The sequence below is a fragment of the Ursus americanus genome, chromosome 37 (genome assembly GCF_024610735.1).
Source record: "Ursus americanus isolate L20-20 chromosome 37, mUrsAme1.1.p, whole genome shotgun sequence".
Lineage (NCBI taxonomy): Eukaryota > Metazoa > Chordata > Mammalia > Carnivora > Ursidae > Ursus > Ursus americanus.
Window position 1 is genome coordinate 9,487,346 of NC_142163.1, and position 15,005 is coordinate 9,502,350.

Below are 15,005 nucleotides of genomic sequence, written 5' to 3' on the forward strand. Positions count from 1 at the left end.
TTGTCCGATTGCTGCAGTTAAGATGTCCAATATGTGTTGAACAACAGTGGTGAGAGTGGGCAGCCCTGTCGTTTTCCTGTCCTTTGAAGAAAAGCTCTCAGTTTTTCCCCATTGAGGATGATATTAGCTGAGGGTTTTCGTATATGGCCTTTATGATGTTGAGGTACATTCCCTCTACACCTACTTTCTTGAGGGTTTTCATCATGAATGGACATGTCATATTCTGTGAAATGTTTTTTCTGCAACTACTGAGAGGATCATATGTTTCTTATCCTTTCTTTTATTAATGTGGTGTGTCAGGTTGATCAACTTCTGAATATTGAACCACGTTCGCAGTGCAGGAATAAATCCCACTTGATTGTGGTGAGTTTGTACTTTTATTTTTATTTTAATTTTTTTTATTATAATAATATTTTTTATTATATTATGTTAGTCACCATACAGTACATCCCTGGTTTCTGATGTAAAGTTCGCTGATTCATTCGTTGTGTATAACACCCAGTGCACCATGCAATACATGCCCTCCTTACTACGCATCATCAGTTTATCCCATCCCCCAGCCCCCTCCCCTCTGAAGCCTTCAGTTTGTTTCTCAGAGTCCATAGTCCTTTTAATGTACTATTGGATTTGATTTGCTGGTATTTATGAACATCCCTGTTCATCAGAGATATTGACCCCCAGTTCTCTTTTTTAGTGAGGTCTTTGGTTTTGGAACAAAGTTCATACAGGGCTCAGAGGGGATTGGGAAGTTGTCCTTCCATTTCTATTTCTTAAAACAGATTGAGAAGAATAGATATTAACTCTTTTTTAGATGTTTGATAAAATTCCCGTGGGAAGCCATCTGTCCTTGGACTTTTGTTTGTTGGGAGATTTTTGATTACTGGTTCAATTTCTTTGCCTGGTTATTAGTCTGTTCAAGTTTTCTATTTCTTCCTGTTTCAGCTTTGGTAGTTTTTATGTGTCTCGGAATTTATCCATTTCTTCCAGATTGAGCAAGTTGTTGGTTTATAATTTTTCATAGTATTTTCTTATATTGTTTGTATTTCTGCAGTGTTGCTTGTGATCTCCTCTTTCATTCATGATTTTATTTGGGTGCTTTCTATTTTGTTTTTGGTAAGTCTGGCTAGGGCCTATTAATTTTGATACTTCAAAAAACCAGTTCCTGGTTTCATTGATCTAGTCTACTGGGTTAAGTCTCTTTATCATTTATTTCTGCTCTTATCTTTATTATTTCTCTTCTTTTGCTGGATTTGGGCTTTATTTCCTGTTCCTTTTGCAGCTCCTTTAGGTGTAAGCTTATGTTGTGCATTTGAGACTTCGTTTGCTTTCTGAGGAAGGTTAGCAGTACTGTATACGTCCTTCTTAGGACTGCTTTTGCTGCATCACAAAGGTTTTGGACTATCATGTTTTCATTTTCTTTTGCTTCCATGTACTTTTAAAATTCTTCTTTAATTTCCTGGTTGACTCATTCATTCTAACTTCCACATATTTGTGGTCCTTCCAAATTTTTTCTTGTGTTTGGCTTCAGGTTTCATAGCATTGTGGTCTGAAAATATGCATGGTATGACCTCAATCTTTTGATACCTGATTTGTGACCTAGTATGTGATCTATTCTGGAGACTGCTTCACATGCATTTGAAAAGAATGTGTATTCTTCTGCATTAGGATGAATTGCTCTGAAAATACCCATGAAGTCCATCTGGTCCAGTCCATCTGGTGTCATTTAAAGCCCTCATTTCCTTGTCGATCTTCTGCTTAGATGACTTGTCCATTGCTGGAAAGAGGGGTGTTAATGTCTCCTACTATAATCGTATTATTATCAATGAATTCCTTTATGTTTGTTATTAATTGTTTTTATATATTCGGGTGTCCCCATATTAGGGGCATAAATATTTATAATTGTTAGTTCTTCTTATTGGATGGTCTCCTTTATAGTGACCTTCTTCATCTCTTACTATATATACAGTCTTTGTTTTAAAGTCTGTTTTGTCCAATATAAGTATTGCTACTTAAGCTTTCTTTTTAGAACCATTTTCATGGTAAACTTTCTCCTCCCAATCTGTATGTGTCTTTCAGTCTGAAATGAATCTCTTGTAGGCAGCATATAGAAGGGTCTGGTTTCTTTTATCTATTCTGATACCCAATGTCTTTTGACTGGAGCATTTAGTCCATTTATATTCAGAGTAATTATTGATACATATGTATTTAGTGACATTTTATTATTTGTTTTGTCACTGTTTCTGGAGACTTTCTCTGGTCCTTTCTTTTCTTTGTCATTATGGTCTCTCCTTTGCCCTCAAAGAGTCCTTTTGAATATTTCTTGCAGGGGTGGTTTAGGGGTCATGAACTGACTTCGTTTTTGTTTCTCTGGGAAACTCTTTCTCTCTCTTTCTATTCAGAATGACAACCCTGCTGGATAGAGTATTCTTGGCTGTATGTTTTTCCACTTCAGCACTTTGAATATATCATGCCACCTGCTTCTGGCCTGTCAAGTTTCTGTTGAGCAGTCTGCTGCTGGTGTTGTGGGTCTTCCCTTGTAGGTTAGGGACTTCCTTTGTCTTATTGCTCTTAGGATTGTTTTCTTTAACACTATATCTTGTCAATTTAATTACAATATGTCTTGGCATTGCTCTGCTTTTGTTGATTTTGATAGGAGTTCTCCGTGCCTTCTGGATCTGGATGTCTGTTTCCTATTCTGGATTTCATCCAATAAAATTTTCTGCCCCCTTTTTCTTCCTTCCTCTGGAACTCCCATGCTATGAATGTTACTGTGTCAGATGGGGTCACTGAGTTCCCTAAGTCTATTCTCATGTGAATAATTCTTCCTTCTCCATCATTCAGCTTGATTTACTATTACTCTGTCTTCTAGGTCACTAATTCACACCTCTGCTTCTTCTACACAGTTCCTTTGCATCAAGTATGTTTCTCATTTTGTTTACTGAGCCCTTTATCTCTGCTGTTATTTCTCATATCTGTGTTAAGGGTCTCACTCATGTCTTCCACTCTTTTCTCAAGTCCACTGAGTATCCTTATGATCATTGCTTTAAAGTCTCTATGAGGCATATTACATAAGTCTTTTTCCCTCAGATTTCTGGCCATGGCATTGTCCCATTCCTTTGCGACAGAATTCACCTGTCTTCTCACTGTCTGTCTCTCTGTGTCTGTTTCTGTGTTATAGGAAAGTCGGATACATCTTCTTTTTTTTTAATTTTTAATTTTAATTTTAATTTTTTTATGTAAAGTTTGATGATTCATTAGTTGCGCATAACACCCAGTGCACCATGCAATACGTGACACCCAGTGCACCATGCAATATGTGTCTTTTTTTGAAAGTAGTGACTTTATGAAGACGAGATCATGAGTGCAGTGCAGTGTCCCCTGTTCACCAGAACCTGGCGCATCAGAAGAGTATTGTATGTCTGTTGGTACTGTCCTGCCGTTGTGTCTGTGTCACTTTTCCTTTCAGAGGCATTGTCTGCCCCGACTTCCCTCCTGTTGTGCACTTTGTTCTCTGTGTGGTGTTAGTGGGACCCAGGCAGGCTAGTTCTGGGGGAGGGGAGGGGGTTGCCTGCTGGGCAACCTGGGAGCAGAGTCGTCATGTTAGCAAGATTCATGCTGGGCCATTAGTCCTATGCTGGATCTCCTGAAACACTGTGACAACTGGGAGCGGCCCACAAGGTGGCTGGAGTGGGTGGCTGGGGTGTGAGGCCAGGTGCATCATGGTAGCTGGCCATGCATGTGATGGCAGCTGTGTACCCAGCAGATGGGCGGGCTTCCCATGTGACTTCAACAAAATTTGCCCTGAGCTCAGGGCTTAGGGTAGCATGTTCGAAGTACTCAACAACCCAGTCCTGTCTCTGCAGGTATCTGTGCCTATGCTGAGGGGAGAGGACAATGGCACCTGCCAGCTTCCTTGTTTTCAGAGAAGTCCCCAACACGTTCTAAAATCAGTGGAACAGATCTGTCCCATTTGCCCATGACATTGTGTAAACTGCCATTTGTATGCTGTCTCTCCACGCAGGGTCTGTCTCCTTAAGGGCAGTGACCCTTCCCAGCTTGCCCTCCCAGCTCGCCCAGTGCTGACTCAGTTGACCTCCAAAGCTCCAGGCTCCAAGGCCCACTTGTTATATAAACTAATGGAATTTAGCTCCTCTGGTGTTTAAAGCCAACTATCATGGGATTAGTAGTCCTTGTGTGAGCATCCTGCTGTGAAAGGGCCCATTGCTCTGCCCTCTCCAATTACAGTTCCCTCTCTCCTGCAGGCAATATCTCTCCCTTCTTATGACCTCCCTAACCTTTTGGATGCAGCTTCTTCTCTGTATTTAGTGGTGGAGTTTGTTCTGCCTGTTTTCACATCACTCTCTGATGGACTTGGATGTGGATAATATCTAGTTGTAAACATGGGGTGGACTGAGCTCAGGGTCATCTTATTTGGCAACTTTCCTAAGCTTCCCCGTTATTTCATTTAGAATATCACTCCATGAAACAGAGATATTAATTAAACATACTTCTATGACATAATGGCATTGAGGAACCCCCAGTCTCACCTCCCTCTTGCTATCTCCTAAACTCTCCCCATTTCCCAAGCACTGTGCCAACAACAACCTTCCTTTGAACCCTGAGGAAGATGGTTCAGGAGTTCTAACGCCCACAAGGAACCACCCCTTTTGATAGTAAGTAGATTTGAAGAGATACTAAGTTTCAGGTCCCTCTTTGATAATGGGATGGCCCAGCCTCTGGGTCCTCTTTGCTTTATGTGTTGAACTTGGCTGAATCCAGATCCATGTTGTTGGTGATTGCAGCATTAGCTGCTACTCTGCTGCTCTGTAGCTTTATCACCAACAGGAAGACTAGCTTCTGCCCATGCGCAGAGTCAGAAGGAGTAAAACCTGGCCTATGAAACACTAGGCAAACATTTGTGGAAGAGGTATGAACTTCAGGGATCCTCTGACATGTGCGTATGTTTGTAGGAACCAGGGCAACATTTAAGGGCAGAGGACCTATAGTAAATGTTGTTTGGGGACTTTCAGGTGGAATTTTGTAATATTTTTGGAGGACTATCTCTCCTGAATTAAGATTTAGAGATGTTTGGTAGGAGGCATTTACTGCTCATGTTTGCATTGCCTACAGTATTAAGGTGGTTCTCTGAAGTGGAGGTGGAGGGTTCCCATCAAAGCAGGATTTTAGAAGTCTTTATTTTAGTAAAGGTCCTGACAAAAGTGTTTGGGAACTTGCCAAAGTGACCTTTGTGACCTGGGTTGCATGAGGGTGTCCTTCTTGCCCTTGGAACCCTGAGGAAATGGGATTGGATACACGAGGACCCACATTTTTTGGAAGAACGGCCTCCAACTCAGGCTGAAAATGGAAACTGGAGCCCAGTCCTCTAGGTTCTTGCTGAGAACAGGGTACCATCAGGTCTCCATTGGCTGCAGTTCTTTATTCATCATTCATTCAAGATTCAGAGAAACAAGAGTAGCTAAAAGAGTAAAGATAATGGGTGAAACTATATGAATTGGTAATTCAGGAGGGAGAGTAGATCTTCCATTTAAAGATCCTTTCTCAGGCCACTGTACATATATCATGCAATGTATGGCCTTTGTTTGTTCATATATTTAAGCTATATAAGTGTTAACCATATAGTTTATAGGGTTTTATTCCTTGCAGTTAGTGAAAGAGTGGGTGCTCTTATGTATGTGAAGGGCAAAGCCTTTTGGTCCAGTATTCCAGTTAGTGAAAAGGATCCCAGTGAAAATTCTAGCATTATTCTTTGTTAGCTCTGTGATCTTGGACAAATTATGTGGCACCCACCGGGGAATATGAAGGTAATAATAGTAACAAACACTTATTAAGCACTTTACAGTGTGTGCCTGTGGAGTAACCCTAGAATGTAAGTCTTAGCCAAATCATAATTCCACGCAATTTAATAGTACTGCTACTGGTAATGTCAATTACATAGCACCTTCTGTGTGTCTCACACTGTTCCAAGCACTTTATTCATATTTACTCCTTTAAACTCTATCACAAGTAGTTTACTAGCATTATTCCCATTTCATGGGCAAGGAAACCGAGACCCAGAGAAGTAAAGTATCTGCACCTAGATCACATGGTTAGCAATTAATGGATGGAAAAGATTGTTGTAAGGGTCCAAGATGTCTCCTAAGTCACCTTTGAACTGAGACATAAAAGAACCTCTGTTTCTTTCACAAAAAGGATAGCTAATACTGTCAGAACATTTTGGAAGGAAGGACCTCCAAAAAGGAGGTTCTCTCCACCAAAGAGCAGAGTTCTTAGAAATAGCTTTTTCAAAGCTCTAGACATTGAAAAAAAAAATTGTGGCAAGCAGAGAAGTATTTACTTAAAATATTACACGTTTTTTAAAAACTGACTGAATCTTGGAAAGATCATCAGACTATAGATTTTGACTTGTACTAATCCCATCCTCCTCTTTTGAGCTCCATGATAGCCTTGGAAAACAAGAGCTTGCATTCTTCTTGCATCCTTATAGCCACCAAAGAGAGGAGAACAAAACTACAAGGTCTTTTAAAACCTCACCCCCAAAGATTTTTCATTATTTTATGTGTCTGAGATGTTCCTTGGAAGACTCCACTTGCAAGGCTGCCTATATTTGACCTGATTTAGAGCTTCCCCAGTGCAAATATATTCTCCTTGGTAAGTTACCTAAACAGTTACAAGAAGAGAAAGACTATTTGATAAAGTAATGGGGAGGAGTTAAGATGATGGAGGAGCAGGTGGACAGTAATCTTGCCTCCTCCCTCAAACACAGCTAGATAAATATTAAATCATTCTGAGCACCCAAGAAAACAAGGACTGAGAGAACAAACTGCACATCTGCAGGTAGAAATATGGCCACGTCATGGAACGTAGGCGGGGCAGAGGGTTGATTTTGGGGAGAGAAAAACTGTGGGTGCTGTAGAGGGGAGGGAGGCCTGATTACAGAGACAGGAGAGGGAGAGAGAGACAGAGAGAGAGAAGGAGTGAGAGCACACACGGGGGATTGCACAGGAAAAACTCTTCCCCAAAACCATTGACTGGGAAAAGGAGAGGGGCTGATTACTGCAAGTCATGATAAGCAGCGGACCACAAAGTCTGAAGTTTTACAAGTCGGCACCATCACTGGGGGCATGCCTGGCGGCTTACTGCTACTCGAGTGGGAAAGGGGGACAGAGGCCTGGGAGCAGGCAGTATGGTCTGAAGATCCCTGGGCTGCTTGGGGGAAATTATTCCCCTTCTTGGAGGACATTTGGGAGAGGTGGCATGGCTTCTCCAAGGACAAAAGGACTGGCTGTGCCAACATACTGCCCTGTTCATTACCATAGGAAGAGAGATATCAGCTGGTGGCAGTGAAACTTGGTACTGGCTTTTTGCTGTGTTTTACCCTAAACTCTGAACTGCTGTGCAGTCCTGTGACTGCTTCTCTGGGGCAAACAGGCACTGGCCACAGCACGGTGAGACCATCTCCCAGAGGATCAGTGAGGGCCTGTGCCACGTCAGTCCCTAGAATTTGGCAGGCAGATATGTCAGACACAGACAGGATGAGGGCAGGGATCTGACAGAAGCTGGGGACACAAGAGGGGTGATGGCTCTTCTGTGAGGGCTTCCTGAAGAGTGGTGGGTGTGAACTCCTGCTCCTGGCCAACAGAGTGGGGTGATGTCATTTCCTCTGTGGCCATCATCACTGACTGACCTCAGTGATGAACAAATCACCCCCAGGTGGAAGATAGAGTCACTTACACCAAGCCCCACTGCCCTGCACACTGCAGGTGTACCTTTACTGGGCCAAGTCCAAATGAGAATCAGAACAAGCAGGCCCCTCCCTCAGAAGACCAGCACAAACCCCCTTCACACACCAGGTCTACTGATCATAGAGTGCTGCAAAGCTTCAGCTCTAGAGGAAATAGCATCTAACCTCTTTTAACAAGCAGACCAAAACATACCTAGTTAAAACTTGCCACCCATTGGACAAGGTCCAAACACTCCCATTGCAAGCAAGGAGAAACTATGCAGAGGACTGACCTGAGCAAAGGGGCAGCCAATACACAACAGCAGGGTGCACACTCTGAAACACTTCCTGAAGCACCAGGTCTCAGACAGTATAGGACCTCTTCTTAATATGGCTATTACTTTCAGGGGCAGGAATATAATAGGCTTCACACACACACACACACACACACACACACACACACACACACACACTGACCTAAACAACATAAGACGGGGGAATTCACCCCAAAAGAAAGATAAAGATGATGTCAGAGTCAGGGATTTGATCAAAACAGTTATAATAAGGTGTCTGAATCAGAATATAAAACAACAATCATAAGGATACTAAGTGGGCTTGAGAAAGGCATAGAAGACACCAGAGAATCCCCTATTTCAGAGATAAATGAACTAAAAACTAGTCAGGCAGAAATTGAAAAATGCTATAATTGAGAGGCAAAACCACCTGGATACAATGACAATGAGTATGGACAAAGCAGAGGAAAGAATCAGCGATACAGAAGATAAAATTAAGGACAATAATGAAGCTGAAAAGAAGAGGGAAAGAAAAGTATTAGATCACGAATGTAGACTTAGGTATCTCAGTGACTCCTTAAAGCATAGTAACATTCCTAACGTGGGAGTCCCAGAAGAGGAAGAGAGGGAAAAAGGGGCAGAAGTTTTATGTAAGCAAATTATAGCCAAAAACTCCCTGAATCTGAGGAAGGACACAGATATTGAAAGCCAAGAAGCACAGAACGCTCCCATTATATTCAACAAATGCCAACATCACCAAGGGATATCATAGTCAAACTGACAAAATCTGCAGAAAAGGAAAGAATCCTGAAAGCAACAAGGCAGGCGAGGGGTTGGGGGGAGTCCTTAACCTACTAGGGGAGACAGCTCAGATTTACAGCAGATGTGTCCACAGAAACTTGGCAGGTCAGAAGAGAGTGGTAACATATATTCATTTTGAATGCGAAAAACATGCAGCCAAGAGTACATTATCAGGCAAGGCAGTCATTCAGAATACAAGGAGAGACAAAGAGTTTCCCAGACAAACAAATACTAAAGCTCATGACCACTAAAACAAACAAGCAAGAAATATTAAAGGGGACTCTTTGAGTGGGAAAGAAAGACCAAAAGGAACAAACACTAGAAAAAAAGAGAACATGACCAGAAACACTAAATTTACAGGCAGCACAATGGCACTAAATTCATATGTATCAATAATCACTCTGAATGTAAATGGAATAAATGCCCCAATCAAAACACATATGGTATCAGAATGGATAAAAAAACAAAACAAATGTATATAATGCCTACAAGAGACTCATCTTAGACCTAAATACACATTGAAAGTGAGGGGATGGAGACCCATCTATCATGTTAATGGCATCAGAAGAAAGCCAGAGTAGCCATACTTAGATGAAGAAGGGCATTATATCATAATTAAGGGGTCTAGCCATCAAGATGATCTAACAGTTGTAAATATTTATGCCCCTAACTTGGGAGCACCCAAATATATAAATCAATTAATGAAGAACATGCAGGAACTCATTGAAAATAATACAATAATAATAGAGGACTTTAACACCCCAATCATGGCAGTGGACAGATCTTCTAAGCAGAAAATCAACAGAGAAACAATGGCTTTGAATGACACTCTGGAGAAGATGGACTTAACAGATTTACTCAGAACAGTTCACCCAAGAATACACATTCTTATCAAGTGGACATGGAACATTCTCCAGAATGGAGCATAGACTGGGTGACCAAGCAGGCCTCAACAAGTACGAAAGGATTGAGATCATACCATGCATATTTTCAGACCATGATGCTATGAAACTTGGAGTCAACCCTAAGAAAATACTTGGAAAGACCATAAATACATGGAGGTTAAAGAACATCCTAGTAAAGAACGGATGGGTTAACAGGAAATTAAAGAAGAAATAGAAAAAAAATACATGGAAACAAATGAAAATAAAAACACAGCAGTCCAAAACCTTTTGGATACACGCAAAGACAGTCCTAGGAGAGAAGTATCTAGCAATACTTCCCTCAAGAAGAAAAGTCTCAAATACATAATCTAACCTAACAGCTAAAGGAGCTGGAAAGAGAAAATAAGCAAATAAAGCCTAAAGCCCGCAGAGGAAGGGAAATAGTTAAGACTAGACCCGAAATAAATGATGTAGAAACAAACAAAAACAAACAGTAGAACAGATCAGTGAAACAAGAGCTGGTTCTTTAAAAGAATTCATAAGATCGATAAATGCCTGGACAGACTTATCAAATAGAAGAGACAAAAGACCCAAATAAATGAAGTCATGAAAGAAAGAGGAAAGATCAACACCACAGAAATACAAACAAACAAATAAGAGAATATTATGAAAAACTATGCACCGCCAAACTGGGCAATGTGGAAGAAATGGATACATTCCTGGAAATATACAAAGTACCAAAGTTGAAATCTGAAGAAACAGAAAATTTGAACCGATCCATAACTGGCAAACAAATTGAATCAGTGGTCAAAAATCTCCCAACAAACAAAAGTCCAGGGCCAGATGGTTCCTGCGGGAATTCTACCAGACATTTAAAGAAGAGTTAATACCTATTCTTCTCCAAACTGTTCCAATAAATAGACATGGAGGGAACACTTCCCAACTCCTCCTATGAGGACAGCATTACCTAGATTCCAAAACCAGAGAAAGTTCCCACTAAAAAGGAGAATTATAGACCAACATCCCTGATGAACACGGATTCAAAAATCCTCAAGATAGTAGCAAATCAAATTCAACAGTATATTACATGAATTTTTCACCACAATCAAGTGGGATTTATTCTCTGGCTGCTGGAGTGTTTCAATATTCAGTAATTGATCAGTGTGACACACCACATTAATAAAAGAAAGGATAAGAACCATACAATCCTCTCAATAGATGTGAAAAAAACAGGTGACAAAATACAGCAACCATTTTTTTCATAAAAACCCTCAACAAAGTAGGTATAGATGGAACATTCCACAACATCATAAAGGCCATGTTTGAAAGACCCACTGCTAATATCATCCCCTAAGGGGAAAAAAACAGAGCTTTTCCTCTACAGTCAGAAATAAGACAGGGATGCCCCCTCTCACCACTGTTATTTGGCTTAGTATTGTTATTTAGCATAGTCCTAGCCTCAGCAATCAGACAACAAAAAGAAATAAACGGCATCCAAATCAGCAGGGAAGATGGCAAACTTCCACTATTTGCAGACAACATGGTATTCTACGTAGAAAACCTGAAAGACTCCACCAAAAAAATTGCTGGACCAGGAAGTCATCAAAGTTGCAGGATATAAAATCAATGTATAGAAGTCCATTGCATTTCTTTTTTTAAAAAAAGATTTTATTATTTATGTGACAGAGAGACAGCCAGTGAGAGAGGGAACACAGCAGGGGAGTGGGAGAGGAAGAAGCAGGCTCCCAGAGGAGGAGCCTGATGTGGAACTGGATCCCAGCAGGCCAGGATCACGCCCTGAGCCGAAGGCAGACGCCTCAACGACTGCGCTACCCAGGCGCCCCATCCATTGCATTTCTATAGACCAATAATGAAGCAGCAGAAAAAGAAATCAAGGATTCCATCCCACTTACAACTGCACCAAAACCAATAAGAGACTTGGAATAAACCTAACCAAAGAGGTAAAAATCTGTACTCCGAAAACTATAGAATACTTATGAAAGAAATGGAAGAGGACATAAAGAAATGGAAAGCATTTCTTGCTCATGGAGTGGAACAATGAACCCTAACTAAAACAGATGCACAGATCAATGGAACAGAAAAGAGACCCCAGAACTGGACCCTCAACTAGATGGTCAACTAATCTTTGACAAAGCAGGAAAGAATATCCAATGGAAAAGAAAAAGACAGTTTCTTCAATAAATGGTTGGAAAAATTGGACAGCCACATGCAAAAGAATGAAACTGGACCACTTTCTCACACCACACACAAAAATAAATTCAAAATGGATGAAAGATGTAAATGTGAGCCAGGAAACCATCAAAATCCTAGAGGATAACACAGGCAACAACCTCTTTGACCTCTGCCACAGGAACTTCTTGCTAGACACGTCTCCACAGGCAAGGGAATCAAAAGCAAAACTGAACCATTGGGATTTCATCAGGATAAAAGGCTTCTGCACGGTGAAGGAAACAATCAACAAAACTAAAAGGCAGCGTACAGAATGGAAGAAGATATTTGCCAGGGACATACGTGATAAAGGGCCAATATCCAAAAATCTATAAAGAACTTATCAAACTCAACTCCTACAAAAAGAAAGGAAAAAGAAGAAGAAGGAGAAGGAGAAGAATTCAGTTAAGAAATGGGCAGAAGACATGAACTGACACTCCTTCAAAGAAGACATCAGATGGCTACCAGACACATGAAAAGATGCTCAGCATCACTCACCATCAGGGAAATACAGATGAAAACCACAATGAGATACCACCTCACACCTATCAGAATGGCTGATATTAACAACTCAGGAAGCTAGAGATGTTGGCAAGGATTGCAGTGGGAATGCAAACTGGGTGCAGCCACTCTGGAAGACAATATGGAGATTCTTCAAAACGTTAAAAATAGAACTACCTTATGACCCAGCAATTGCACTATCAGGTGTTTACTCAAAACATAGAAAAATACAGATTTGAAGGGGTGCCTGCACCCCAACATTTACAGCAGCATTATCAACAATTTAGAGAAAGGTGAACACCCATTGACTGTTGGTGGGAATGTAAACTGATGGCGACACTCTGGAAACCGTTATGGAGGTTCCTCAAAACATTAAAAATAGAAATACCCTCAACCCAGCAGTTGCACTACTAGTTATTTATCCAAAGGATACAAGAATAGTGATTTGAAGGGGCACATGCACCCCAATGTTTGTAGCAACAATGTCTGCAATAACCAAACTATGGAAAGAGCCCAGACGTCCATCAACAGATGAATGGATAAAGAGGATGTGCTGTAGATATCTATATCTACGCATACACACACACACACACACACACACACACACACACACACACACACACACACAGTGGAATATTACTCAGCCGCCAAAAAAAAAAAACAATGAAATCTTGCCATTTGCAATGATGCGGATGGAGCTAGATCGTATCATGTTAATCAAAATAAATCAGAGAATGACAAAACCATGATTTCACTCATATGTGGAATTTAAGAAACAAAACAGATGAACATAGGGAAAGGGGGAAAAAAAGAGAGGGAAACAAACCATAAGAGACTCGTAATAATAGAGAACAAACTGAAGGTTGATGGAGAGATGTGGGTGGGGGATGGGCTAAATGGGTGATGGGTATTAAGCAGTGCACTTGTTATTATGAACACTGGGTGTTAAATGTAAGTGATGAATTACGAAATTGTACTCCAGAAGCCAATATTACATGATATGCTAACTAAGTAGAATTTAAATAAAAATTTTAATTAAAAAAAATAAAGTATCGTAAAAGCAAAAACAAAAAACAAAAACAGAAGAAGTACCCCAAATTTGATGAAAACACTCAATCTACATATCTGGTCAGCTAAACAAGCTCAAAGTAAGATAAACTCAAAGAGATCCATGCCAAGACATATCATAATTAAACTATTAAAATAAAAGACAAAGGGAGGACCTTGGAAGCCCCAAGAAAGAAGTAATTCATCACCAACAAGAGATTCTCAATTAGAGTAATAACATATTTCTCATTAGCAATCATGCAGGTCAGATCCAGTGGGATGATATATTTGAATACTGAAAGGAAAAAAATGTCAACCAAAAATTTTAAATGCAGCAAAACTATCTTTTGTAAATGACAAAATTGGAACAATCCAACACAAACAAAAACAGAACCTTCATTGTTAACATATTTTTCTGCAAGAGGGGAAGACTCCTGAAGGGAGCCCTTCCTACTGAAATGAAAGAATATTTGACAGTAGCACAGGTATACGGACAGAAAGAGCATCAGTAAAAGTGTATAGGTAAGTACAACTGATAGCTTAAATGTATTTTTTGTTTGAGTCATGGTAGACTGAAAATAGGCCCACAATATGTCCACATTCTAGACCCCAGAACCTGTGCATGTTATATTATCTAGCAAAAGGAGTGCTACAAATATGATTAAATTAAGAGCCTTGAGATGAGGAAATTATCTTCGATTATTTGAGCCATTGCAACATGTTCCTTATAAGAGGAATGAGGAGGAGTCATAGTCGGAGGAGAAAGACATAAAAAGAAAAGAGCAATGGAGTGGTGTAATTGAAGATAGAGAAAGAGGCCCTGAGTGAAGGAATAGACACAGCTACTAAATTGAAAGGGTCAAGAAAGTTTATTATCCTAGCAGAGCCTCCAGATGAGTCAGTGCTGGTGACACCTTGACTTCAGCCTAGAAAAATGGGTTTTGAATTTCTGATATCAGAACTGTAAAGAGAATAATTTGTATTGTCTTAGCCCTAGATATTTGTGGAAATTGGTTACAAGAAGAAGAATGAATTAATGCAGTAATCATTTCTCTCTTATCTGATTTGAAACCCTGATGTACTGTGGAAAAATTATAAAGTATAGACTTATAATTTGTGATATGTCACAAAGATGTAATTTGTGCTAACAACAAACAAACAAACAAACAACAAGGGTGGAGACTTACAGAGAATCAAAGTTTTTATATATTTTTAAATGAGGTTGGCATTAAACTAATTTAAGATGTCAATTTTAATCTCCAAGGCAAACCCTAATAGCATGACTCTAAAATATGTAGTAAAAAAACAAGACCTAAGACAACAAAAGACAAAACAAACAAAAAAACCTAAGATACTTAAACAAACAAAACAAACCCTAAGATATTTAAAATGCCTCACTAGGAGATGTCTAATTAAAAGACAGAGATTCCAATTTTCCCAGCACCATTTATTAAAGAGACTGTCTTTTTCCCACCGGATGTTTTTTCCTGCTTTATCAAATATTAGTTG